The sequence below is a fragment of the Carcharhinus amblyrhynchos genome, chromosome 11 (assembly GCF_965287045.1).
Source record: "Carcharhinus amblyrhynchos chromosome 11, sCarAmb.v2.hapA, whole genome shotgun sequence".
In the NCBI taxonomy this organism is placed as follows: domain Eukaryota; kingdom Metazoa; phylum Chordata; class Chondrichthyes; order Carcharhiniformes; family Carcharhinidae; genus Carcharhinus; species Carcharhinus amblyrhynchos.
The window spans coordinates 39,671,595-39,698,885 of NC_137334.1; positions in this window are offsets into that span (position 1 = coordinate 39,671,595).

Here is a 27,291-nt window from a genome sequence, read left to right on the forward strand (position 1 = left end):
GTGTTGTCAGTAAATTTGAAAATCGAATTGGAGGGGAATTTGGCCACACAGTCATAGATGTATAAGGAGTATAGTAGGGAGCTGAGAAAATAGCCTCGTGGGGCACCAGTTTTGAGAATGATTGTGGAGGAGGTGTTGTTGCCTATCCTTACTGATTGTGGTCTGTGAGTTAGGAAGTTCAGGATCCAGTCATAGATGGAGATGCCAAGGCCCAAGCCACAGAATTTGGAAATGAGTTTTTGGGAATAATGGTGTTGAAGGCTGAGCTGTCCGTGTTATGTAGGTGTTCCAGGGTTGTGTATAGGGTCAGGGAAATGGCATCTGCTGTGGACCTGTTGAGGCAGTAGGCAAACTGTAGTGGATCTAGGTAGTCCGGGAGGCTGGAATTGATTCATGCCATGACTAACCTTTCGAAGCACTTCATAATGATGGATGTCAGAGCCACCGGCCAATAGTCATTAAGGTACACTGCTTAAGTTTCGTGGGAATAATAGGGTTGAAGGCTGAGCTGTAGTCAACAAATAGGAGTCTGACATAGACGCCCTGATATCTAGATGTTCCAGGGTTGAGTGCAGAATACAAATTGTAGTTAAGTGCTGGATCCTCTGCTATTTGTGATTCTTATCAATGATTTGGAAGAGGGGCTGAAAGATGGGTTAGTAAATTTGCTGATGACACCAAGATTGGTGGAGTAGCAGATGAGGATGAGGGCTCTTGTAGGCGCAAAGAAACATTGATAGGATGCAGAGCTGGGCAGAAAAGTGGCAGATGGAGTTTAACCCTGATAAGTGTGAGGTGATTCATTTTGGTAGGACAAACTTGAATGCAGATTACAGGGTCAACAGCAAGGTTCTAAGGAGTGTGGAGGAACAGAGAGATCTTGGGGTTCATATCCACAGATCTCTGAGGATTGCCACTCAAACGGATAGAGCCATGAAGAAGGTTGATCATGTGTTAGTGTTTATTAACAGGGGGTTTGAGGTTAAGAGCCGTCGGGTTATGCTGCAACTATACAGGACCTTGGTGAGACTACATTGGAATATTGTGTGCAGTTCTGATCACCTCATTATAAGAAGGATATGGAAGTATTGGAGACAGTGCAGAGGAGATTTGCCAGGATGCTGCCTGGTTTGGAGGGTAGGTCTTATGAGGAAAGGTTGAGGGAGCTGGAGCTTTTCTCTTTAGAGCAGAGGATAATGAGAGGCAACTTAATAGAGGTTTATAAGATGATGAGGGGGATAGAATGGGCGTGCAGAAACTATTTTCTTGGGTGGATGTAGCTATTACTAGAGAGCATAACTATAAGGCTCATGGTGGGAGATATAGGAGGGGTGTCCAAAGTAGGTTCTTTACTCAGAGAGTGGTTGGGGGGTGGAACGGACTGCCTGCTGTAACAGTGGAGTCGGACACTTTAGGAACTTTCAAGCAGTTATTGGATAGCACGTGGAGCACATCAGAATGATAGGGAGTGGGATAGCTTGACCTTGGCTCGGACATAGCTCGGCACAACATCAAAGGCTGAAGGGCCTGTACTGTGCTATACTGTTCTATGTTTCTATGTTCTATTAAGTATAATTTTGCTGCTGATGGCTCACAATGCCTAGTTGTGTTGCTAGATCTGATCAAAATGTATCCCAATTAGCACAGTGCTACCGGTGAGTATTCTCTACAAGGGGTAGCACAATGGCACAGTGGCTAGCACTGCTGCCTCACAGCACCAGGGACATGGGTTCGATTCCCAGCTTAGTCACTGTAAATACGAAGTTTGCACGTTCTCTCCGTGTCTGCGTGATTTCCTCTGGGTGTCCTGGTTTCCTTTGATAGTCTGAAAGATGCGCTGGTTGGGTGCATTGACCCAAACAGACGCCGGCGTATGCCAACTAGGTTTCCTCCCACAGTCCAAAGACGTATGGTTTAGGTGGATTGGCTATGCTAAATTGCCCCTTAGTGTTAGGGGGATTAGCTAGGGTGAATGCATGGGGTTGTGGGGATAGAGCCTGGATAGGATTGTGGTCGGTGCGGACTTGATGGGCCAAATGGCTTCCTTCTGCACTGTAGTGATTCTATGACTGTGTGGTGGGCAGTCCCTCTGATACTGTCATGGACAGATGAATCTGTGAGGTGGAGTGATGAAGATTAAGTCAAGGAAGTTTTTCCCACATTGGTACCCTCAGCACCTGTCACAAACCCAGTCCTGCAGCTATGTTCTTTAAGACTTGACCAGCTCAGGCTGTTGTGGTGCAACCAAGCCACTCTTGGTGATGGACGTTGAAGTTTGTTATTGAACAAATAAAATAAAGATAAGGAAAGCAATTGACAGACTCCCTTTCTCTTTCTTTCTGTCTTTCTTCTTTAGGATCATATCTGTCAGAAATTAAAATCTCTCTCAATGTTGCATGCAATAAAAAAAATTACTTTTTCTATCATAATAACACAGATGGGAACAAGTAGGTTGCTATAAGATTTGATTGTCTCTGACTCAATTAAAACGGGAATTAAAAACATTGGAGCTCACAGTGATCCTATGATACTCTTTTCAATGCTTTCTTCCATCCTCCACATTACTTCCGAACAAGTTCCCAATATTCCTATCCTTAAGCCAATTTGTAATTCATCCCAGGTTTTAACTTCAATCATCTCTACTTTGAATGAAGATATCTTTATCTTTATGATTTCATTCAAATTATTGTTGAACTCTGCTCAGAAGTATTTATTGCTTTAATTCAACATGCTGTTGAAAATTCATCTTTGAAGCTTAATTTTGGATGCCAAGTTATGGAAATGTTATTGATTTAATCAGGAATGGTAAACAAGATACTGTGACTTCATCACACCACAGCAAATTGTGAAATCGATTTTTACTAAATTTGGCCATTTGTGGGTTAACATTCAGCAAAATAATAACATTACATAATTGTTAAAATAATCTGAATCATCTTGTCTGTCAAGAAAAAATCAAGATGCCACGTGTCTCTTCTGAATTTTTTAAGTAAATAGCACAAATATCATTAATGTCGTCAATATTTTGTAGGTTTGCATACTATTGCTTTTGTTGGGTTAGGTATATTTCTATTCAAGCAATTAAACATTCTTTAATACTGAATTATTCTCCATCCTGCATATTTCCTGCTTTTACTACCTTTTGGACTATAAACTGACTGACTATTTCTGTAATTTAACATTTTGGAGTTGCATGTACATAATTTGTGAGCAAAAATTGTACTTTAATCAAATTATATAATTATTTTAAAAAATGCTTTTGTAGGATATGGATCACTTTGGCAAGGCCAACATTTGTTACCCATCACTAATTGTCCTTGAGAAGGTGGTTGTGAGCTGTCTTCTAGAATGGTAGTAGTCCATCTGGCACAGGTACACCTACAATGCTGCTTGGAAAGAATTTCAGGATTTTGATCCAGCAACAGTGAAGAACCAACAAGTGTGGCTTGAGGGAGAACTTGTAGCAGGTGGTATTCCCACACATCTGTTGCCCCTGTCCTATGTGTAGAGGTCATAGGGTTTGGAAAGTACTGTTGAAGGAGTTACTGCAGTGCATCTTGTATATAGTACACACTGCAACCTCTGTACATTACTGATGGAGGGAATTAATTTTTAAGTTGGTGGAAGGAGTGCCAGACAAGTATGGAGTATTCCATCACACTCCTGACTTGTGCCTTGTAAATAGTGGACAGGCTTTGGAGAGACAAGATATGAGTTAGTATCTGACCTGTTCCTGTAGCTACAGTAATTAAATGTCCAGTTCAGTTTCTGGTCAATGACAACCTTCAGGATATTGACAGGGAGATATTCAGCAATGGTGATGCTATTGAATGCCAAGTGAAGATTCTGTTCTCTCTTGTTGGAAATGGTCATTCTCTGGCACTAGGGTGGGTATGAAGATTGCTTGTCACTTAGTAGCCCAAACTCGGTTTTGTAGCATACAGATATGAACTTCTTCAATATCTGGGGAGTCGTGTATGGTGCTGAACATTGTGCAGTCTTCTGCAAACATTCCCATTTCTGACTTTATGATGAGGGGAAGACCGTCGATGAAGCTAGAAAACCATTTCTGAGAAATTCTTGCAGCAATGTCTTGGGAATGAAATGAATGGCCTCCAACAACCACAACCATTTATCATTGAACTAGATATGACTTCAACCAATGGAGAATTTTCCACCTGATTCTCATTGACTTCAATTTTGCCAGGGCACTTTGCTGCCACACTCTGTCAAATTATGCCTTGATCTCAAGGGTAGTCACTCTCACCTACTCTCTTCAATTCAGTTATTTTGTCTAGGTTTGAATCAAGGCTGTAATATGTCAAGAGCTGAATAGCCCTGGCACAAATCGAACTGGGCACCAGTGAGCAGGTTATTGCTATGTAAGTGCTACTTAATAGCACTGTCAACGACACATACATTACTTTGCTGATAATCAAGATGAGGTTGATGGGGCGGTAATTGGCTGGATTGAATTTAAACATAGAATCCTAGAGTGCATTCATCTCTCGAGACTGCATCAACCACAATCCTACCCAGGCCTTATCCCCATAACCCCATACATTTATCCTGGCTAGTTCCCCTGATGCTAAGGGTCAATTTAGCACAGCCAATCCACCTAACCCACACATCTTTGGACTGTGGGAGGAAACTGGAGCACCTGAAGGAAATCCATGCAGACACAGGGAGAATATGCAAACTCCACACAGACAGTGACCCTAGCCAGGAATCAAATCTGGGTCCTTGGCACTGTCAGGCAACAGCGCTAACCGCTGTACGAGCATGCCACCCACAAATAACTTGTCCTGATTCTTGTGGACAGTATACCAGGACAGTTTTCCACATTGCTGGGTAGATGTGTATGATGTAGCTGGCAATTTTATTTATTCTGTTCAAGTTTTAAGTTAAGTGAATCTTTCAGAAGGTTATTCTTAAGTGTAGTAAGGTATGTTACAGCAAAAAGATTTTTCAATTGAGAATGATACATATTTAAGTAGCTGCATGACTTCTTTAAAAGATGGTCATGTCATTGAGATATTTCAGGCTCACACTTCTAGTTTCAGTTTGTGCACTGCTGAGAACATTTCTTTCAATAAACCCATTGTGTGTTTGTTTGAATTTATTGTGCAAACCACATCTTTTTCTTTTTGCTTAAAACCCACAACCCTTAAAATTGTTAGGACATTACAATTGGAGGCTTCTAGATCTTTAAGTTGACACTTCTTTAGTAACTCCTCATTCTAAACAATTCCTTGGGCTGTAAACATTTTTTTGTGAATTGGCTTGATTTCATTGTTTGTAAAATTATCTTCCTTCATTGTTCACTTATATAGGTTCATAGATTGATATGGCACAGAAGGAGGACATTTGGTCCAGCATATCTGTGCCACCTGTTTGAAAGAGTTACTCAATTAGACTCATTCACTAACCTTTCCTGATAGCCCTGTTAGTTTTTCCAAAGTTTACCCCAAGTATCCCAAAATATTACACTTAGGAGGAATGAAATGAGGCCTGTCTGCCTGAAATTTAATAACCCGACATGAAATCATCATGCTGCAACCAATGGCAACCTCAATTTTAGAAGCAGCACTATGGGTTTGATGAGATTTGAGGCGTGGATTTGTAGGTTTAATATCCAGCTAATAAACTCATGACTGATCTGATGTGTTAATCGTAAACTCCATTTTCCCATCTTGTCACCATAACACTTGATTTCCTTACTGATTAAATCTGCCTATCTCAACCTTGAATTTACGTAACAACTAGCCTCTGCAGTAAAGAATTCCACAGATTCACCACCTTTTGAGGGAATAATTTTTTCCTTATCTCTGTCTTAAATGGGCAACTCCTTACTCTAAAATTATGTCCTTTTGTCCTAGACTCTTGCACAAGGGGAATCAACTTCTCACGATCTATCCTGTCAAGCCCCTTGAGAATCCTATATGTCTCAATAAGATGATCTCTCATTTTTCCAAACTCCAATGAGTACAGGCCCAACCTACTCAACCTCTCCTCAGAAGAAAATCCCTCCGTACGCAGGATTAACCTAATCAGCCTTCCTCCACAGCGCCAGTAAATCTTTCCTTTCAATCAGTGGACCAAAACTATTCACAGAATTCCTGATGTGGCCTAAATAGTGCCTTGTATCGTTTTAGCAAGGCTTTCCTATTTTTATACTCCATCCCCTTTGAAATGAAGGCCAATATTCTATCTTATATTATTGACAATATATCTTAATCATTTGGATGAGGACAGTGACTGTGCTATTGCCAAGTTTATAGACAACACAAAAATATGTGGGAAGGCAATTATCTGCTGAACTTGCATGCTGAACAAGGACACCCAAATCCCTCTGTGCTGCAGCTTTCTACAGGCTTTTTCTATTTAAATACTATTCAGCTCCTTTATTCTTCCAACCGAAGTGCCGAACTTCACATTTTGCTACGTGATCCTCCATCTGCCAAGTTTTTGCCAGCTTACTTAACTTACCTAAATCCATTTGTAGACTCTGTGACATCCTCATCGTTTACCTTCCCACCTATTTTTGTGTCATTTATAAACTTGGCAATAATACATTCACTGCCCTTGTCCAAGTCATCAATATATATTATCAATAATTGTGGCCCCAGCACTTATCTCTGTGGCACTCCATTAATTACAGATTGCCATCCCAAAAATAGAACATAGAAAAACTACAGCACAGACAGGCCCTTCAGCCCACAAATTGCACCAATGATATCCCTACCTACTAAGAAAAAAGAACAAAAACAGCCCGGGAAACAGGCCCTTCGGCCCAACGAGCACGCGCCCTCATTTTAACATTACCAGTCCCCACTCCACCCATGACCCTTATCTATGCTAAGGCCTTCCACATTGAGAGAAACTAATTTAGGGACAATTTATTATCTCCAGTCAGCCTAATAGCACATCTTTGGGGTGTGGGAGGAAACCGGAGCAGCCGGAGAAAACCCACGCAAGCACGGGGAGAACGCACAAACTCCCACAGACACTGGCCCAAATCCATGTGCCTGCACAGCAAACAGTGATAGTCACTGAGCTGTCATGTTGCCCAGCATCTGGTCCAGTTTAAGCGCACACTAACGATATGAAGCACGAGGCTATTCTCGAACATCCAAGAGCAGCCCTAGTACGACCCATCGCGTGTATGCCCCTCGTTGGACAACAAGGCGGACCAACTTAAAACCTGTGATTTAAGAGAGAAAAACATTAGTATCATCCCACATCCTTATACATTACCAGGGACGTCCCAATGCTAATTAACCTTATTTAAAACAATCTCCTATATCCTCCCATCTCCATCCCACTCATGCCTGTCTAAGTAACTCTTAAACAACTCCAGCGTGTCTGCCTCCACCACCTTGCTTGGCAGAGCATTCCATTCCCCCACTACTAGGCTTACCTTTAACCCTCAATTCTATTAAGTCTCATGTATTCATCCAGAAGTCTCTTAAAAGACCCTATCGAATTTGCCTCCACCACCACTGACGGCAGCCGATTCCACTCACCCACCACCTTCTGAGTGAAAATCTTACCCCGATATCTCCTCTGTACCTACTCCCCAGCACCTTAAACCTGCGTCCTCTCGTAGCAACCATTCCAGCCCTGGGAAAAAGTCTCTGAGAATCCACTTGATCTATACCTCTCAGCATCTTATACACTTCTATCAGGTCACCTTTCATCCTTCATCTCTCTAAGGAGAAAAGACCGAGCTCCCTCAACCTATCCTCATAAGGCATGCCACCCAATCCAGGCAACGTGTCCTTGTAAATCTCCTCTGCACCATTTCAATAGCTTCCACATCCCTCCTGTAAAGAGGCAACCAGAACTGAGCACAGTATTCCAAGAGAGATCTGACTAGGGTCTTATAAAGCTGTTTTAAGAGTAAAAGTCTTATAAAGTCTTAAAAATGTCCCATCTTCTATTAGTTACTCAATTCTCTATCTAGTGCCAGATTGTTGACCAGCAACAGTGAAGGAGCAGTGAAATAGTTCCAAGTCAGAGTGGTGTATGACTTGGAGAAATAATTGCAGATGATGATATTTTCATCCATCGGCTGACCTTGTTCTTCCAGTGGTAGAGGTTGTCGTCAAAGATTACTTGGTAAATTTGTGCAGTGCACCTTGTAAATGGTGCATTCTGCTGCCAATATGCACAGGTAGCAGAGGATCTGGAAGCTTAATATGGTGGATAGGATGCAGATCAAGCTTTGGCTTGGATTGTGTTGAGCTTCTTGTGTGTTGTTGGAGCTGCTTTGTGCAGTAACGTGGAGAACATTGCACACCTATATTGTACTTAATAAGGTGAACAGGCTTTGGGGGCATCGTGTGATGAATTACTCACTGCAGAATTCCCAAATACTGATCTGCTCTTGTAACTACAGTATTTATATGGCTATTCCTGTTGAGCTTCTGATCAATGATAATCTTCAGGTTGTTAATGGTGGAGGATTCAGTGATAGTAATGCTATTGAACGTCAGGGGGAGATGGTTAAACCCTCTCTTATGGAGATAGCCATTGCTTTGTACTTGTATGATTTGAATGTTGCTTGGCACATATAAGCCTAAGCAAGAATATTGTCCAAGTTTTGCTACATTTTAGTACAGCCTGCTTCAGATATCTGACAAGTCGCAAATAGTTTTGAACATTAAGCTATCATCAACAAACATCCCCATACCTGACCTGATAATGGAGGGAAGATGATTGACAAATCAATTGAACATGATTGGGCCTGGTTATTCCTCTGAGGGACTCCTGTTGTGATATCCTGGAGCTGAGATTCAGCTTCAGTACCCATAACTATCTTCCTTTGTGTTAGGTATCACTCCAACCAATGAAGAGTTTTCCCCGATTCTCATTGATATCAATTTTGCCAGGATCCCTTCATGCCATGTTCAATAAAATGCTGCCTTGATGCCAAGGGCAATCACTAACCTCACTTGTTGATTCATTTCTTTTGCCCATGGTTGGACTAATACTGTAATGATATCTGGAGCTAAGTGAGTCTGGCAGAACCCAAACTCAACATCGTTCAAGGAGGTTGCTGCTTGATAGCATTGTAGATGAATGCTCAGAACATTATGCTGGTGATTGAGTATAAACTGATAGGGTAGTAATTGGTCAAATTAATTTTGTATTGTGGACAGGATATACCTGGGCAATTTTCTACATTGTCAATTTGATGCCAGTGTTGTAGCTGTATTGAAAAAGCTTATACGGTGATGCTACAAGTTCTAGAAAATATATCCTCATAACCACATGTGGGATGTTGTCAGGGCCCATTGTCTTTGCTGTATCCGGTGCCTTCAGCTTTTAAGTGGAGGAGTGAGTGCTTGTCTGGCCTTCCATACACTGATTCCACGCATGTCTTTAGAGTAAACCCATTTTAAACATAATGGACAGGCTTCGGATGTGAAAAATCCCTGTGATTGGAAGCTAGCCAATGAAATGTCTGCAACAATTTTAAACGGCAAAAACTTAAGGAAAAGCAAGATTTCAGAAATATATATGCAAATGAAGTTGGCACAGTTCTGCAATGAGACCATCGAGAATATAGTTGAGGAAGTAAAGCAAAAGAGAGGAAGCTTTCTCTGGCACTGTGTCACAAATCCTCTTCCCCTCAAGAAGAACTTTCAGGGAACAGCAGTATTAACAAGTATCAATGTGTCCTCCGTGACATTATGTACATGATCTTCAGTAAAAGATTCACAAATCTTACTAGGTGAAACAGGGCCCACTGTAACCTATTAGATACATCACATCAAACATTTAAAATTTTCCTCCTCCTCATATTATTTCAAAATTCTTTAAAAGCCAATAAGTGTCCATGATACTGCTGAATGACCAGTGTTCCCAGCCTTCACATGGAACTGTTCCTTAACTGATATCTTTAAGTGTATTCAGTCCAAGAGAAGCCGTTTACCTAATGTTGAATGGACATCATCACGTCAATTGTTAGCTGCATGTTCAAATATGTGAGTTAGTGCTATTCGAATGGCAGCTGATTTGTCAGAGTCATAGAATGGTTACAGCACGGAAGGAGGTGTTTGGCCCATGGTGTCTGAAGGAATAATCCACCTAGTGCCAGTTCCCTGTCTTTTCCATGAAAATCTTTCCTTATCAATTAGTAATCCAATTTCCTTTCAAAGCCTTAACTGACCTTGCCTTTGCCACACTTCCAGACAGTGTATTCCAGGCCATAACCACTCGCTGCAATAAGTTTTTTCTCATGATGCTATTGCTTCTTTCGCCAATTATCTTAAATATGTGCCCTCTGGTTTTCAATTTCTTCCACCAATGGGGAGTTTCTTTCCATTTGCTCTGTCAGACCCCTCACAATCTTGAAATTATCAATTTTCTCCTCAACCTTCTCTTCTTCCAGCAGAACAGTCTCAATCTTTTAAAGAACGATGTCCTGAAATGCCAGGCTTAAAAGTCTTTCAGAAAACCTTCTAAGCTGTTTTTATAGTTCCAATTCACCTGTAAAGAAATTGGACCTCCTGATGCAACAGCCATGAGTAACTGACTTTTTGACTTGCTGAACATGCTTCTCTTTGACGTAACCTGAGATCCTAGCCCCAGCCTTATGAACATACATGGACTATAATTCGAATGGGAAAAACCTCCTCCTTCACAGAACTCCCATAAATACAGAAACTGTTAAGTGATATTTTGGTTTCTATATTTAGAAATGTACTGTCTTCTTTAATTGTATCTTTATTGAGCGTATGATGTGATTTACATAGTATATATCTTATGGGGTGAGTGTGTGGCCAAAAAAACAAAAATCCTCTTTATTTAAACTCACAAAAGTTTGCTGCTGATGTGTTTAAATTGACTGTATGGTAAAAGACACATAAAAACAATTAGTTTCATCTTTCCAAAAACAAACCACTGATTAAGGACTGAAGGGGAGGGAATTAGTGGTTTCAGTTTCTCTCTCCTCTCCTGTCCATAGCAGAAATTAAGTGTTGTATTGGAATTTGAACCTAAATGAGCTGAATTTGACATTAAAGGAATAAATTGGAAGCCAAAAGGGAAAGTTCAATAGCTGAAACAACCTCCTTCAAATACCAGCTGACTCTGTGCATTAATACTCAGAAGTAATATATCGAGTTATGAGACAAAAATGTTCAAAGAGCAGGAACACTCAGTTTGGCAAAAATCACGTCACTAAACACAGAACAAGATAAAACTGTAGCTAAGCTGATAAAACATAGGATATACAATAAAGTACAGAGATTTAAGGTACTAAATAAGCTGACCAAGCATCTGGACCTTACTTCAATTTCAGAACAAGTAAAAGAAACAACAGCTGAAACTGAGCAGGTTGCCCAAGCCAAAATTCACCTTTTGGAGTAGCGAAGCTGGAGTTAGTTTCAAGCCAGGGAAAAAGCACAGAGGCACCTTTAAGAAAGCAAAAGGACTCCTGATTTGTCACCAAATTTTGTTATGAAATAGAATTAAGTGTTGTGTATTTATGCATTTTAGAAACGAGAGTTTAAGTTTAATTTATATTCTTTATGGGTCAAAAGATGAAATCTGGGCCCAGTTTCATTTTTGAGGGGAGACAACAGGTCTGGAGCTGTTAATATACCTGAATTTTTAAGGAGGTCTTATAACCCTTGAAGTAGTTGACAGAAGTTTTAAAAAGTAGAGAAAAGGTTATACTGTTGCCTAGCAACAGGAGTCAAAGGAGAGGGATCCACCGAGACAGAACAGCAGTTTTAGTTCAGCTTTTGATTCTGCTGTCAGGTAAAGGGAGCAGATTAAACCTCTCCAAGAGGACATTCTAGCAGATTGCTGAGCAAAATATGTCTAAGAATCTTAGATGAGCTGCTCTAAAGTTAAGCATGAAGTGAGTTTGCGGGAGATACCAAGGTGTCAGCAGTCCACTGGGAGAGGGAACAGCAGAGGGCAGATTCTAAAGGAAAGGGAAAAAAAGTCCCACGAAGACTTTAAAGTTAAGTCAAAGAGAAAGAACAGGCATCGGCAAAAGATCCTGTTTAGTAAAGTCAAGAGTCAGGAGTCGAGGAAGGCTTCAATTTTGAAAAGATCCTGTTTAGTAAAGTCAAGAGTCAGGAGCAGAGGAAGGCTTCAATTTTTGAAAAGAAGCTGCTAGAAGCAGACTTAGAACAAATAGGGCTTGTGAAATGCCAGTAAATACAAGGGGACAGCCAAAGGTGGGTAACTCCTTCCTCTGGGTTTGTGAAGTATAGTATTCTGTTGGTGCAGCAGAATACCTCAAAGAGTGTTGCAGATGAAGTTTCAATGCATGTGGTGACCCATTGGGAAGGAATATTAGAATGAGCGACTGAAACCCTGGAAATAGATCCTTGTTGAAGATGCCCAAGTGAAAGTGTAGTTTGGGAGGACATTCCAAGGTGAAATCTCGAAGCACGGAGGTTGGGAATCCCAGTTAAAAGACAGAGGTTCTGCTAGGCCAATTGGCTGAGTTGATGAGAAATCCATAGAAGATATTTTTGGTGGCATCTGTCACTTGGTTTCAGTGTGAGTGTGTGACCACCTGTTGGTCACCATGAATTGTCTATTGCTCTGAACATTAGAGTATAAGATCAATTTTCTAACTTGTGCAACCCTTACAAAACAATACATTTCTGTAAAGATACAGTTGGGGGTGAAGGAATGCTGTAGTATACTTCATATTTTCTTATGGAAAAATTGTTTAATTCTACTGTTAAATTTTGCTAAACCTTTACCAGCTGACTCCTGTGATTCTGTTCAGTGCCATCCTCCATGTTTCTAAACAAAAATAAAAGTTAAGATCTACCAAATTGGGATCCACTCTGGGATCTGAGTTTTTCAGTATTAACATCAGCTGGAGTCATAACAATTTGAAGAGGAGTATGTAGAAACTTTCTTTCCAGCCTTCAAACTTCAACTGCCAAAGCTATTAGTTCAATTATTATGACTATTCTAGATTTAGACCCTTATGATACAAGGGAAGCTGGTCAGAAAAGCCAAAGAGGTTGTCTGCCTCAATTTCTCCCAATTACAATCAGACAAAGGCTGCAATTCCCTGTGCCCGTGAATTCGTGCTGGAGGCATACCACTAACAATTCTGCAATTCTCATCAAAAACCCACACCGACCTTTCTTGAATTGAAATAATTAAAGATTTAGCTTTCGAATGTTGGGCCCAAGCATTAAAGATTGATTGCACCTATGAAGGCTTAAGACAAATAGCTTTGTTAGAAGAATTTAAAAACCATCTCCCTTATAACCACAAAACTCACAGAAGGTTTGCTGCATCAGAAATGTTCCCCGATTGACAATTGATTCACTTCACCCGCCTTATTCCCAAGAACCAGGATCCAGTCCTTTCTCACTGGACTAGAAACACAGTGCTGTAAAAAGAATTATCCTGATCACCCACTTGGAAACCCTTGCTTCTCTGCTGTATCATCCAGTCTATATTCAGATAATTTAAGTCCCCCATTATAACTATCCTTGCACTTCGCTGTAAGTTCTTTGCAAATTTGTTTCTCGTCTTTCCCACTATCAGATAGCTTATTGATCACACCAAACAATGTTATTGCACCTTTTATGTTCCTTAATTCTTGCCAAATAGATTATTTCCCCTCCAGGACATCCCCTCTCTTCAGCACTTCAATGTTCTCCTTAATCAATACTATGCACCATCAACACCATTCCCCCTTTCCTAGCATTCCTAAACACCTGGTATCCAGGAATATTTAATACCAAATCCTGCCATTCTTTGAGCTGGTTATCATTACAGCACCCTGAGTCAGATTTTAGGGCCATGCACATCCCAAGACCACAAACTCCCATCCGAGATCAATGAACCTTTAAATGATCTGCCAAATTTTCTGTCCCGCCCATTACAATTCTAGTGGTGGGTGGAACCATTTACGTATGGCTTCAATGTCCCAATTTTCTTTATCAACCTCCACTCTGTAAACCTAATTTACTTGCACCGAACCCACTGTAATATAAACAGGGCCTAGTTTTAAGGCTGATAAAATTGGATGTCCTAAATTAAAGAAATGGGCACATTAAAATCAAACACAGTCAAACCTCAGGCAGGCCAACTGTACAGTACTCAAATCTGTCAGGGCCTGATTCATCCATCACCCATCAAAGGTTGTTGCACCCTACTGATACTTAGCAGGAGACCATCGCACCCCATTGAAATGCACTGGCCTATTGCTAGAAGCCCAGATTGGAAGAGACTTCCTGTTACCGAGAGTTCCTGCAGTTGGCTTATCTGATAGCAGGTTACATGTAAGCAACAGCATGGAGACGGACACCTAGGGGCGGACTCTGGTGTCCTGTCAGGCAGACATCAAGAAACCCAATGGGTATTGGAACCCCCTCCTGGGACCTTATTGGTCAGAAGCCAGAGAAGTTTCTGGAAAGGCAAGCAGGCAGGGGATAAAGGGACACATTTTCAGACACCAGCAGCAAAGACTCGATGAAGGAGACGCCCTTGACCATCCAGAAGACTGACTAGAGAAGGAAGGAAGGAAGGGAAGAAAGAAGAAGCTGCCAACAAGACTCACCTTCATGACGACAGACCAGAAGGACTCAGAGAATCGAGCCTGCAGTTTACCAAACCATCTTTGCGAGTAGTATACTTGAATCTGGGGTAGAAACTAGGGGCAGCCGCCGCAAAGGCACAATGGGGAAAGGCCACACTACAACGCTTTTTAACGGAGGCAGACCAAGGGCCAGGGAACTGCAGAATACCCTCGGCCTGCGTAACTGTGTGCCAATCTGAGAAATAACGGCACACGGTAAAATTTGAGGCATGTATGTAGTTTTAAGTTTTGAAATGTAACAACTGTAATTTTGTTAAGGACTGTAAAAATGTTTTTTTCCTGCACTGTTTACAGTTTTTACACATGTAGGTCTGCAATGGTTTAATTGAGACTTTTATGAATAAAGGATATTTTTGAAATAAATAAAATCCTCTTGTTTTATGTGGGTAATTGCTAAGATCAAGTGTAGTGTTGATGTTCTGTACTTGGTTGAAGTCATTAGGTTACGTTTTAACTTCATTTGAAGTAATTTTTTAAAGTGGCACCTCGGCCTTTTGGTTAAGTTGCGAATGAGATCAAGCCTTGGATGAGGAGCTATACCTCCTCCAATCAGCTTGGATCATGTAGATCAAGCCCAAGACTGGAGGCGAGAGCCCTGTTTTGTCAGCTTGGATCGGGAATGTCCCAACTTGTTGGGGCTCTGAATTGGATTTGATGTGGATCGGATTGAATTGGAATAAAGAATATAAAAAAACCTCTTGTTTTATGTGGGTAATTTAAGGATTAATAGTGTTATTATTAATAAACTTGTTGAACCTTTACTTGTGTTTGTCCTTTGTCCATCTTGTAAATAAGGACACCGGGGTAAAACCTTGGAGCAAATTGGTCGAAAGTATCTGGGAATTAACAGGTACAACACCACCGAATACGTTAATATTTCCTACTGCACCACCATTTGCCTCTCCCAATATTTCAATATTATTTGCACCTTGGAATCCCTCTTGTATCACATCCTGGCTCCCACACCCTTGGCAGGTTAGTTTAAATGCTTCCCAATAGCACTAGCAAATCACCCAGCGAGTAAATTAGTTCCAGCTCTGTTTAGCTGCTACCAGACCAGTCTATACAGGTCCCATCTTCCCCAGAGTTGACCTCACTGTCCCTGCAATTTAAAGTTCATCCATCTGCACCATCTCTCCTGTCATGCATTCACCTGCTCTATTGTTTTACTCTTACAATATGCGCACAGTACTGCAAGTAACTCAGAGATTACGGGTACGGTTTTCTTGGCTCACTGCACTGCTTGAGTAGCTCAGCGGGCTGGGAAATGGCAAAAGGAGAGCTGTAATGGGATTCGCCAGTCATGACTTTCCTGGGCATTTCTTATGGAGTAATGAGCCTCGCACTAGGAAACAGTGCGGGGCTGATTACTATTTAGAAATTGACATTGCCATGTAGTTAGCTAGCCTGGGATGCTATCGTCCAGGCTCGTTAATGCTTCTCATTCCACCAGGGGATGTTCCCAGCAACAGGGATTAAAGCTGATCCCCAGCAACAAGGTCCAGGTGTGATTGATGGCCTCACAGTTGGGGGCAGAGGCTATTGAAGCCCCCCGGGAGTTCGGAGATAGGGGGACAATGCCCCTTGGGCAGTGCCAGCATTGCACCACCAGTCTTGCACTCTGGCAATGCCCAGTGGGCAGTGCCAAGGAGGTGGGATCATACTGGGGGAATGGGATAATTGGTGGTGGGGGGGTGGGAAGTGTTGCCACTTTGTGACAGGTGCAGGATGAGGGGAGGAAGGCATTCAGGGTGGCCATTGGGAGAAGGTGATCGGTGCTGGCTGTGGGGAAGGGTGTTGGGCTGGCCATAGGGAGTGGGAGGGGGGAGATCTGGGCTGGCCATCGGGGGGTGTCAAGACTGGCCATCGGTGGGGAGGGGAGGGGTAGGCTGGCCATAGAATGGAGTAGTGGGGTCGGGGAAGCCATCAGAAGGCTGGCAATAGGGGTAGAGGCACTGTGTATATGCCAATCTCCCTACAGGGAGACAGGAGCATGTACAGTGGCTTGCTCAACATGCTGATATCATCCTTTCGAGCAGGATTAGCCGCCGCACCCCACACCCCACAACCCACCCACTACCAGTCCCCTGGCAGACTCTGTTGAGCATCAGAAAAATCACCTAATTGAGTCCAATAAACAGGCAGGTAAATCTCCTGTTTTCCTCTGATTGGAGACTTGTGTGTTTATTGTTCTTAATACCCAGCAAATAAAAATTAAAAGAAATGCTTCAACTCACACACACACACACACACACACACACACACACGCACACGTAAATAGTTTACAAAGAGGGAGGGTAGGTTAAATTAAGAGGGAGAGTAGGTTAAATTAATTAAATGTCCAAAAGAAAGTCAATCTCATGCCAATCCTGCAGTTTGATGCATTGGATGATTTCAGGCCTTGTTTAGTCAGTTTTCCTGGATTCTGTGTAGAAACAATTTTAAGTCTTGATGGATGATCCCTGCCTTTGTCAGCAGCTGTTTGGTTTGCATGATGCCGCCTACAGTGTTTTGCTGATCATATACTGGCAAGGCACCACTTGGAGAGTGGCTGGAGTGAGACCATAATTCTCTTCTCACTGTTACTCACTGTCTGTGACTGACTCACTCTGGACAAGTAGTTTATTTTTAGAACAAAAGGTTAACTTGCTAGTGCATGACCTTTATTCACAAGTCAGTTAATAAATATGCTTGGAAGCAAGCTGGGAAATCCTCATTCAAAGTCCATTGCTTATGTGTTATTGTTGACTATAATGAGTTGTCTGAATGATTTGGGATTGAGACCTCCCTCCTCTAGGGTCCATTATCTAAAGTGATGAGTTTAACTGATTAGTCCACAACCATCTGAATAAACAAACTACATCTTCAAGTAGTTCAGAGGATGGGCCATTTTAAGTCTGTAATGGTGATCCATTTCCACTTGGCATGTCTCCTTTCTGATAGCTTCATAGTTTGCAAAGTGAATTCATATAAACGTCCAGCCATTTTGAGAAGTACTGTTTAGGCCACAAACACACTTTCCTCCCAGCTGGCTTCACATTCACCCTGGTCTGCTTCATAGCGATCCTGATCTGTGTCACTTATCAGCCATGTCTGAACGCTGGAGCAGACTCCAGGGGTTGAATGGCCTAATTCTGCTTCTATATTTTATGGTCACAATGATGCTGATCTACTTCACAATGAACCTAACCTGCTGTACACTCCACCCAGTCTGCATCATAGTTGTTTCACACTACTCCCGGTCTGTTTAACTGTTTGAAATTCTACTTTTTGGAACTCCTTGTAGGAGAAAATTTCTCACAGCAGAAGGAGGGTCAGCAGGAGTAAGCTTACATGAAAACATTTAAGTTAACCTCGCTCTAATTTAAATAGTGTTTCATAACATTGTGTTTTCTTAAGCTGCAGAGTGACCGCATCTATAAAAATGCTTTCCATAAAACACATAGCCTCACAGATGGGCCACAGTGACACCAGCTGCTGCTCAAACTCTAAGCTTAAGCTACTGCAGCTGATGACACTTCCTGCACATATGGCTATCCAAGACACAGGAAATGTTCTGGGCTTCCCACATAGAACAGATTGTGCACTCCAGGGTGTGGAACTACTCTGCCATTCCTCTATCAATTAGATAAAACTTAGTACTTGAAAAATAAAGACACACTAGCTACTCACATCTCCTTTTCTGTTGCCACTTAAATATAGGGAGGTTATTTGAAATGCTTTACTTAACCGTAATTATATATTTGTTTAATTTCCCAACACCATACCAATTTTCTGACTTTGAAAGAAGGGAAACAAAACTAATTTACTCACCAGCCAATCAATTTATGACTTCCTATGATGCTACAGTATGACGACCTTTCACTTGAAAACAGCCCAATAAGGAAAATTAGTGATTTTTTTAAGAAAAAAGATCTGTGATTGTTATTATGAATGTTTGAATAGACTTAATTGTTTGCATCAATTGTAAAGGAATCAATCGTAATTTTATCTGATTTATAAGAATTACTGGTCCATGTGACCTGATGACCAGAAACCTAGAAGAAATTCATGAAAGATTCCATGTGGCTAGCAGGTACAAAGTAGAGCTACAGGCACAAAGAAGAGATAAAAGCAGAGGATCAGGAGGGTGAAGGCAATCTGTGAACAGATGCAGGAAAGAAGCAAGAATTCAGAGACAGAAAGAGGCACACAGAGAATTCTTATGAGGCCAAGCAGCAAATCCCTCCCAGGAAGAGGTCAGTTTTTCTGTTTGGCAGAAAAGGTGACAGGAGCTCTTGGAAGTACTGTGCAAGCATGTTAAAAAAGGGTTAACCTAGAAAACGTCACAGCTTGAAGACACTAAAGAACTATGTATTTTCCCAGAAGTGGCTATTATTAGGTTATTTTTGGCTGGCTGAAAAGGAGATCAAGAAAGCTGCCCCAACAAGACTATTCTGACCCAATAGAGAAAGAGGATTTGCAAAACTATGTCTTGAGATGATCATAATTTCCAAGAAACTTGAAGATGAAAACTATTGTTGGATGGGACTCCTCACTTATGCAGTATGAATGAAGGGCAGTTTATTGTGGGACTGTGAAGCTACATACCACCATAATTATCCAGGGAGAGAATCAGGCGCTTGTGATCCTGTGAGATGTGTCTTTGTTGTATTGACTATTTTAAGTGATATTCACTGATTTGTATGAAGGATCATTTGGCTGTTAGTTCATATGTAATTTGCATTAGTTACAAATTATGTTACAATGAAAGCTACAAGAAGTGGTAATTTCTTTGCTTGGGCGTCATTCAGTAAATTTGGTAATTTTGATTAACGGTTCCTTTAAGAGGATCATGACATTCATTTGATTTGTTTTCTTTCTCATGTCTGTGATTCCAACCTGTTTCACAGTCCTCCAAGTCTCCTTCCCAGTAATCCGACCTGTGTCACACCGCCCCCAGTCTGCTTCACACCCCTCCCCCAGTCTGCTTCACACCGCCCCCAGTCTGCTTCACACCCCTCCCCCAGTCTGCTTCACACCCCTCCCCCAGTCTGCTTCACACCGCCCCCCAGTCTGCTTCACACCGCCCCCAGTCTGCTTCACACCCCTCCCCCAGTCTGCTTCACACCCCTCCCCCAGTCTGCTTCACACCACCCCCCAGTCTGCTTCACACCGCCCCCAGTCTGTTTCACCCCTCCCCCAGTCTGCTTCACACCCCTCCCCCAGTCTGCTTCACACCCCTCCCCCAGTCTGCTTCACACCCCTCCCCCAGTCTGCTTCACACCCCGCCCCCAGTCTGCTTCACACCCCGCCCCCAGTCTGCTTCTCACCCCTCCCCCAGTCTGCTTCACACCCCTCCCCCAGTCTGCTTCACACCCCTCCCCCAGTCTGCTTCACACCCCTCCCCCAGTCTGCTTCTCACCCCTCCCCCAGTCTGCTTCACACCCCTCCCCCAGTCTGCTTCACACCGCCCCCAGTCTGCTTCACACCCCTCCCCCAGTCTGCTTCACACCCCTCCCCCAGTCTGCTTCACACCCCTCCCCCAGTCTGCTTCACACCCCTCCCCCAGTCTGCTTCACACCGCCCCCAGTCTGCTTCACACCCCTCCCCCAGTCTGCTTCACACCCCTCCCCCAGTCTGCTTCACACCGCCCCCAGTCTGCTTCACACCCCTCCCCCAGTCTGCTTCACACCCCTCCCCCAGTCTGCTTCACACCGCCCCCAGTCTGCTTCACACCCCTCCCCCAGTCTGCTTCACACCCCTCCCCCAGTCTGCTTCACGCCCCCCCCAGTCTGCTTCACACCCCTCCCCCAGTCTGCTTCACACCGCCCCCAGTCTGCTTCACACCCCTCCCCCAGTCTGCTTCACACCCCTCCCCCAGTCTGCTTCACACCCCTCCCCCAGTCTGCTTCACACCCCTCCCCCAGTCTGCTTCACACCCCTCCCCCAGTCTGCTTCACACCCCTCCCCCAGTCTGCTTCACACCCCTCCCCCAGTCTGCTTCACACCGCCCCCAGTCTGCTTCACACCCCTCCCCCAGTCTGCTTCACACCCCTCCCCCAGTCTGCTTCACACCCCTCCCCCAGTCTGCTTCACACCGCCCCCAGTCTGCTTCACACCCCTCCCCCAGTCTGCTTCACACCCCTCCCCCAGTCTGCTTCACACCCCTCCCCCAGTCTGCTTCACACCCCTCCCCCAGTCTGCTTCACGCCGCCCCCAGTCTGCTTCACACCCCTCCCCCAGTCTGCTTCACACCCCTCCCCCAGTCTGCTTCACACCCCTCCCCCAGTCTGCTTCACACCCCTCCCCCAGTCTGCTTCACACCCCTCCCCCAGTCTGCTTCACACCCCTCCCCCAGTCTGCTTCACACCCCTCCCCCAGTCTGCTTCACACCCCTCCCCCAGTCTGCTTCACACTGCCCCCAGTCTGCTTCACACCGCCCCCCAGTCTGCTTCACACTGCCCCCAGTCTGCTTCTATGTGATCCCAACCTGCTTCATCACAGTCAACGCCTTCCATGCCCATTGGGCACCGCAGGGGCTGCGGTGCGTTATAGAACCCGACAATCACATTTTGATCTGATGTGTCTTAAGTTTCCTTTGTACTTTTGTTTTTGTTTGGACCATTCCCCTTTCTTTTGGGGAGCTGTCCCTTTTTACTTTGTCCTAGTGTAATTTGAGTTTGTCTACTTGGTTTGATCTGAAAGAGCCCCCTCCCCCCACACCCCCCACAACCTGCTTCATATTCCTCCCAGTCTGCTCCATAGCGATTCCAAATTGTTTCACAATCTTCCCAATCTGGTTCACAGTAATTCCAACCTGCTTAACATTCCTCCAGTCTGCTTCACAATCTCAAAGTGCTCCACACTCCTCTTAATCCGCTTTCACAGCAACCCAGCCCTGCTTCACAGTCTTCACCACACATTGCATGTTTTTTGCAGTACTCAGCAGTGTGAATGGGGTTGACCCACCAATATCACCTTCCAGGGACAGAGAGAACTGCAGTAACTTATTCTCAGGTTCTGAATCTGGGCTATCTTCAGTTTCCTTCAGCTTTCTTGTACTACATCAGTGAACGCAACAATTGGTACGGTTCAGCTTAGACTGGACTGCGCTCTTTCATATCTTTCAGTAAGTTTCAGTTTTGATTTCCCAACCTCAGCTTATTTTTGGTTTCATCAGAAACTGACACGTTCAGTTTCATTTCCACGTTTACCTTTTCTCCTTCCCTTGCATTTTCATTTTCAGTTCAGCTTCTATTTTGAGATAGGTTTCCCTCAAAACCAATTACAAAAACATGGATTCCCTCACAATGTAGAACATTATTTTGAAAACATGATCAATCGAGGACAGCATGGATTTGTCCAGGAAAGATCTTGGATGGAATTCTCCCGTCCCACCCACCACGGCAATCGTAACAGGCAGAACTCAGACCATGCAATCCTGCCCCGTGTCTGATTGAATTGAATTTTTTGAGAAGTTAGCAATGAGGCTCAATAAAGATCAAATGTTTGATTTAGTCTACATAGATTTCTGCAAGATTTTGTCAAGGTCCCAGATGAAAGACTGGTCAGAAAAGTGAAGCCATGAAATGTAAGTGCCAAATTGGACTCAACGTTGGCTCAGTGGAAGGGAGTAAAGAGCCAGCATGTGTTTTCATGACTGGAAGGCTGCTTCCAATGTGATTCTGCAGAGCTTAGTACTAGATCCCTTGATTAAGACTTTAATGTAGAAGCTTGATTAAGAGGCTTGCGGATGCTAACATTGTTAGATTGATAATGAGGATGAAAGCTGAAGAAGTCTGAGGTAATTTATTTCAGGAGGGAAACAAGGCAAAGTGAATGCACATTATGTGGTGAAATGGTGACAAGTGTGGAGCGAAGTGCATCCTTGCAGTGTTAACGAGTGCAGTAAATAGGGTGGTTATTCCCTGCTGCCATCAGACTTTTGAATATATGCCATAAATTAAGCTGATCTTTCTCTACAACTTGGTTATGACTGTAACACTATATACTGCACCGTCTCCTTCCCTTCTCCCCTCTATGGACAATATGTTTTGTCTGTATAACCTGCAAGAAACAATACTTTTCACTGTATCCCACTACATGTGACAATAATAAATCAAATCAGAAAGGGGTGGAAATCCCACATTTTCCTTCTTGTTGCTGCCTGCAATGTGTTATTGCCTTCGGGCAGATTTTTTCCAACGGCCATTTTTTAAACTATGCTTTAGTTGGGGTGGAGCAGTATGTCCCCTACCCTAATGTAAAATCCAGTCCCTTATGTTAAAATTGCCCCCCCCCGTTCCAGATTTTCCCACAAGTGGGAACATACTCTGAGTGTCTACCCTGACAAGTCCCCTCACAATCTTATATGTTGTGATCGTATCACCTCTCATTATTCGAAACTCCAAATAATTATAACCCAACTTGTTGAACCTTTTCTTTTAACTTATCTCCCCATGCCACACTATTCCCATACCTCTTAATTCCTTAAATACCCAAAAATCTATCAACCTTTATCTTGAATATACACAACAACTGAACAGTTCTCTGTGGTAGAGAATTCCAAAGATTCAAAACCCTTTGAGTGTCGAAATTTTCCCTTATCTCAGTGCTAATTCACTGATAACTTTTTCTGATAGTGTAATCCCAGATTTCCCAGCCAAGGGAAACATTTTCTGAATATCTATTCTGTCAGACATCTGGATGCGATTTTCCTGGCCTGCTGTGCTGCTTGAGTAGAGTAGCTGGCCGCGTAGTGTCAGTGGGAGGGCTTTAGCGGGATTCACGACCAACTTTCCTGAACCATTTTTATTTAATATTTAAATAGTCGTTTCAATTGTCCAGGCTCACGAATGTTTCCCACCTCACCGGGGGAAGTTCCCACCAACAGGGATTAAAGCTGGTTCAGCGGAGGTCAGACATGACAGCTTTGCTGGTGGGAGGCTGGCATCTGGGAAGCATGGGGGTCAGAGAGCATATCAGCAGGCCAGCAATTGGAAGGAGAGGAACCATCGGGAAGCTGGCGATCAGGAGGCCAGTGATTGGGGTTGGGGGTAGAGTGCAGTGCACATGCACTGATGCAGGCCTCTGGGGTGGGATTAGGCTAAGCACAAAGTGCTGGAAATTCACCTGACTAAGCGTGTCCAAAAAAAAACAACAGCAGCTCATGGACTATGCTTCCAAGAAAGTATATTTAGAAGCATTTGAATCATACCTGCATTGACAGTCCTTCAACACAAAATCCATTTAACCCTTCGCAATGCAAGGACAAAGAACGATATTCAGACGGCCATTTCCACATTTTATGATCATCTGCCCCATACTGTAGGCAACCCACCTGACCTCCCCATAATTGCCCCTTAGTTGGCCAGTACCATTGCTTGCCACCTGACCTGAATTTTGAAGCTGCTAAAACAGTTGAATGGCAGGGAACTCATACTGCCCAGGCTTCAGGGGGAAGGGGAAGGGGCAACGCTCTGAAGGGCTTCTTTTCAGCATCCGTCCCCTGAGAGTGCACCCACTACCTCTCAGGAACAAAACCCCCAACCCTCTCTCCCCACGCCTCGACCTCACCACCCTTCCCAGCTGTGAGAACATCCACACTTACTTCAGGACTTCAAATCTGTGGGCAATGTGTAGTTTTAGATGGCCATTATTGCTGCGGGCACTACAAAGCCGTTGGCCATTCAGGTTGGCTGGCTGCTCCCTGAAGTGGGACATTGGCACAAGTGAGAGGCACAATCCCATCTCCAGCCAATAAACACTGTTCAGAGCATTAAATAGCTGTGGGGTTGCTGTGATCAGTGGTGATTCATTCCCAGATGACTCTTCAGTGACAGGGTAGGAAACCCTGCCATCCATAACTGAATTCCTTTGCAACAGACAGGCTTGCATTATTCTGCTTTTTTTTAATTCATTCGTGGGTTATGGGCGTCGCTGGGCTGGCCAGCATTTATTGCCCATCCTTGTTGCCCTTGTTCAGAGGGCAGTTGAGAGTCAGCCACATTGCTGTGGCTCTGGAGTCACATGTAGGACAGACCAGGTAAAATGGCAGATTTCCTTCCCTAAAGGACATTCGTGAACCAGATGGGTTTTCCAACAATCGACAATGGCTTCATAGTCATCAGTAGATTTTTAATTCCAGACTTCTTTTATTGAATTCAAATTCCATCATCTGCTGTGGCAGGATTTGAATCCAGGTCTCCAGAACATTAACTGAGCTTCTGGATTAGTATTCTTGTGATAATATCACTAGGCCATTACCTTCCTCATTGTTATTGTTTTTAATGCCTCAATTTCATGGCAGAAGAAATCTATCATACTCCCCTTAAGTATTCACTTATCTCCTTTGGTGCTGTTAGAAGTTACAAAGTGGTGGAAGGCTGCTGATTATTCAATGAGGGTTCTTGAGATTCTTGTGGTCAGTGATCTTAGGTCCTTGAAGGTTTGCTAATGACTGCAATATTTCAGTTAATGCAGGGGCAGTCTCAACTAGCAGCCTCTCATGCACCACAGCAAGCACTCCAGAAAACCATAGAAAAGATATAGCACAGAAGGCAGTTGTTCAGTCCAACATGTCCATGCCAGCCCAAGGACTTCTCGGTGCCCTTCCTGCACCCAATTCCTCATTCAGTAATTGGCAGGGAAGGAAAGGGCAACAAGTACCATTTCCATTGAGTTATTGCTTTTGCCATGTGCCTACCTGCACTCAGGCCCAGTGTACTGCAGGACAGTATAAGGTCGGTGATACTTTGAAAGCCCACATCCATATGCCTCACCAGCATTATGTGTACAAACCAATTAAGGTGACAAGAAAGGTTGAGAAAGTGGTTTAAAAGGTGCAAAAAATCCTGGACTGTATAAATAGAAGTGTAGAGTACAGAGATTGTGGAGTGCCTTCAAAGAGCCAAAGTTGGAAATTTATTTCAAATGGGATCTCTCTCGATAACGTTTCCCAAGCTGAAATTGACTTTAACATTTAGAACTTGACTTAGAACTCTAAAACTGTAAAACAAACAGCAAAGGTGTCTCATTACCACCACATACTGGCAATTTCTGTCAACTGTCAGTCAGCTGAAAGTGGTTGTCTCAATCAATCAGTGTTAATTACTGTAGCAGGAAGCTGACTTAAAAGTTGTAGCTTACATGTGAGGCATAAGCCTTCAACATCATTGTGCTACTGCACAATGGGCAAAGCAGGGAGTGGTATAAAAGAAATGCTTTGTAAATAGAGCACTTAAATTTTGGCTTTAGTACAAGTGGGAAGTCAGTTCAAAGTGGGAAGAAGACACTCTTTCATTCAGTTTGCTTTACTTCCAGCAGCTGGTGAGTGTTATGCCTTTGTCTCATAGCTGAAAAACTGTAAGTTGTGATTGCTTTATGAAATTTGTTACAAATGAGTAAATAAACTAGGTTAAAAAGACATGGAGGGCAGGCTGTGTATTATAACTGCAGCATACATTTCTGGAGAGCAATGTGATTCCAGACAATCATATTGCAGGAAGTGTCTGCAACTCTGGAAACTTTGGCCAGAACATCCTAGTCATTCATGCCAGTGGGATATTCTGGTCCTGCCAATGTTGCACCACCCCTATAGGGGCAGAATATGAACAGTGGGATGTGGGATGAAATCCATGGGAAATCCCATTGACAGTGACAGGACCAGAAGATCACACTGCTGGACAAGAAACACACTGTGGAAATGACAGGCAATCCCACCCATTGACTCGAGCTGTTGAGCTGGAGTGTGAGCTGCAGATGTTGAGACACATCAGGGAGGGTGAGAGTTAACTGGACACTTTATTCCAAGAGGCAATCACACCCCCAAGGTTAAGTAGAAATTTAGAGTTGGTAAATGGTTAGGTACAGAGGGGTATGACCTCAAACCAGGCTGATGTGCACATCCAGAATGCAAGTTTGGAGGAATCTCAGTCTGTGACTTTGTCCAACAGATTCAACATCAAAGACCAAGGAACGGCCTACCCCAGCCTTACTAAAGGAGTATTACCAGTCTTTTCAGGCAAACAGTTCAAATATATTGATAGGGTGTAGTGAATCCTTGGATGTGCATGTTGGAAATAGATAGCTGGTGTAGATTTGAGACTGTTTACTTATCAATTTAAGACAGACCTGTGAAGAGATTGAATTTTGTTTTTCCCTGATAGTGTTCAATAAAGTTGTGTTGGACCTTCACCTGACTCTTGTCTCCTTTATCTATCTCACTGTATGATGCACCTGAGTTCAAACAGGTTACTGTGAACTTATCAAGGTTAATCAGGGTACATTTACGCACCTTTCACTTTACAACAATAGAAAAATACAAATGAGAAACAAGGAGTTGGCCCTTCGGCTGCTCAAGCCTACTCTGCCATTTGAAAAGATCATGGTCAAACTGACTTTGGCTTCAACTCCACATTCACCCTACCTCAGATAACCTTTTGACTCCTTTGGTTAAGAATCTATCTTGAGTAATGATATTGTTAGTCAAGTATGATCCTTTGTTAGTCAAGAATCTATCTAACTCTGCCTTTTTGTGGTGAAGAAGGGATTTGATAGTTTAAAATCATGAAGGGCTGGACAGAGTAGATAGGGAAGAACAGTTTCTGCTCTCCAAAAAGGACAAAGAATGAGAGGGTACAGGTTGAAAGTGATTTGCAAAAGAAGCATATATGATGTGCCAAAAAACTTTTGCACACAATTAGTTCATG